General features: G+C 36.6%; 1 non-coding gene across 1 annotated transcript; it reads left to right on the top strand.

Moving 5' to 3' along the window:
* The first annotated feature begins 1,165 nt into the window (after positions 1-1,165).
* Positions 1,166-1,272, top strand: LOC147373883 (U6 spliceosomal RNA). Its single transcript, XR_015163345.1, has one exon. It is a non-coding gene; the product is annotated as a U6 spliceosomal RNA (small nuclear RNA).
* The last annotated feature ends 1,019 nt before the right edge of the window (positions 1,273-2,291 follow it).

Below are 2,291 nucleotides of genomic sequence, written 5' to 3'. Positions count from 1 at the left end.
CCTCACCAACAGCTTACAAATATTTAAGGGCTTCCTGAGTTAGATAGTGAATGAAAGCTACATTAGGGCCCATTCTGGATAGCACCCCACTGGAAAATCCCATGGACAGAGAAGCCTGGTGGGCTACAGTCCATAGGGTCAAAGAGAGTCAGACGCAACTGAGCACGCATGCATGCAGGCAGGCACTTAGTGCATAACAAGTGTGAGGATCAGACTCATGCAGGATTGTTTGTACATCAGAGCTGAAATGGAATTCTATGTGATGTCTTCTAGCACAGCAGCTTTATTTCAAGAGATGTTCTAATTTCAAACCATTGTTCCAGAAGTCAGCAAATTGTAAACCTGAACACACAGAAACTGCACCAAAGAATATTGATGAAATCTTTCCCCATCCTCCCAAACCACAAATCTTGACTGTAGCTATCAAGAAAATGTTTTCTTGCAAACATTTAGAAATAATTGTGAGAGTTCAACACAAAACATGGATGAGGTAAGTAGCATTGTTCAGCATATAAATGTTTGCACAAGCAAAAAGAATGTGTTCATAAGAACAGGATATGTTCACAGAACAGGGTGTGTTTGGGGGGCTGTCTGAGGCCATAAACTGAAAAAATTGGGGGCAGATGTGGTCACCTTTAGACAATAGATTACAGAGATTAAGAGCAAGGGCTGTGTGGCCAAGCTAACCCAGAGCCGTATCTTTCACCCACATCTTACTGGTTGTGAGACCATGTGTAGTTAATTATACTACCATTTCTGAATCTAGTCTTACTGTCTTTAAAATGAAAATAAGACATTTTATTTTTGAAGTAAGCTGGAAATGCATTGTGCATGATTTAGCATAGTGTCTGGCATAGAGTAAGAACTCAACCTAGATTTGAGTTATTTTTCAGTTGTTTCCTTTTTAACTAGACAAATTGGGAGAATACAGCAATGATCATTTTGGATCAAATAATCTATCCCTGTATTCCATCCCTGTGTGTAGAATCAGAAGGTATTTTAGTCACTTTCCATGTGTCAATACTCTGCGAGGCAGCACTATAGAATTGATCAAAGCTCTTAGTTTTACAGTCGTCATCAAATGAATCTTGCTTGTCTTTCAGAGTCACCATCTATACTTTTTACTCCTTTATGTAAATAAGTGTTTTCGTTAAAATGTGTGTCAGTGCTCACTGAAGCAGTGCATATACTAATATTGGAACAATACAGAGAAGATTAGCATGACACCTGCTCAGCGATGTCATACAAATTCAGGAAACATTTTGTATTTTATGAAAAGTTATGGATGTGGATGGTGTTGAGAGTTACACAAAAATATGAATATACTTAATACCACTTAAGTGCTCATTTAAAATTGGTTAACATTATAAATTTTATGTTCTATGTATTTTACTGTGATACAGAAATTAGAAAAAATATATTGATACTGCTTCATTAAGAGGGCATCAAGCTCTTAAAATACTGGTCCTTTGTCAGTGGTTTTATATATTTGAATGGGCATAGAATAGCTCAATTGCTAGTTCACTGTTACTCAGCAAAGCAGAGGCAAACATAGCATTAAAATTCTGAATATGGCAATCTGAAGAGACTGATTAGAGCAAGCTGGGTTTTGTTTATTTATATACACTTACTGCATAACAGTTCAGAAGAATAATCATTGGTATAATCACCTGTTATCACTGAATGTTCCAGTGTTGTATTTTTTATGCTTCTTGAGAGACCCGTGGGACAGAAGATAGTAATCAGAGAATAATTATATTTTATGTTGATGCCAAACAGCAATTTAAAGTATTTTAAATGTTGTTGTATTATTTACTTTTCTACATATAGTTAACTAGAAAGCTTTCCTAAATACTAAGATGATTGGTTTTAAACAACTGGCATATAAACATGAAACATGAAAACAAATTTACACCAAGTGAGTATTCAGGAGTCCCACTGCAGCTTTCATTCTTCTTTGATCTAACTTTTCATCAAGCAACAAATATGGGGATGGATGCTTTTGGAAAAAAAGAACAATTGCTTTCTATTTTTTCTTGTAATATGAAAAAATAACAACTTCTTGTTTTCAAAATCAAGTCAGCCTCTACCTGCATCCTTACCCTCCAATTCCACCTTCCCGCCTGTCAGAATGGATGAATTTTCCCTGTTTCTGCCCACTGCCTTCTTTAGAGCTAAACCCAGTGGAAACAAGTGTTTCCGTTTCCTCATTTCTTACTATCTACTCAACACTCTGCATTCAGTTTATCAGCACCTCCATCTCGCCCTACCCAGTGGTCACCTCTCCATCT

Source organism: Bos grunniens, chromosome 4, assembly GCF_055505025.1.
Source record: "Bos grunniens cultivar Pamir isolate PY7600 chromosome 4, Bosgru_T2T1.0, whole genome shotgun sequence".
In the NCBI taxonomy this organism is placed as follows: domain Eukaryota; kingdom Metazoa; phylum Chordata; class Mammalia; order Artiodactyla; family Bovidae; genus Bos; species Bos grunniens.
The sequence above is the reverse complement of the archived record's forward strand: the minus strand, read 5'-3'. Positions and strand labels throughout refer to the sequence as shown.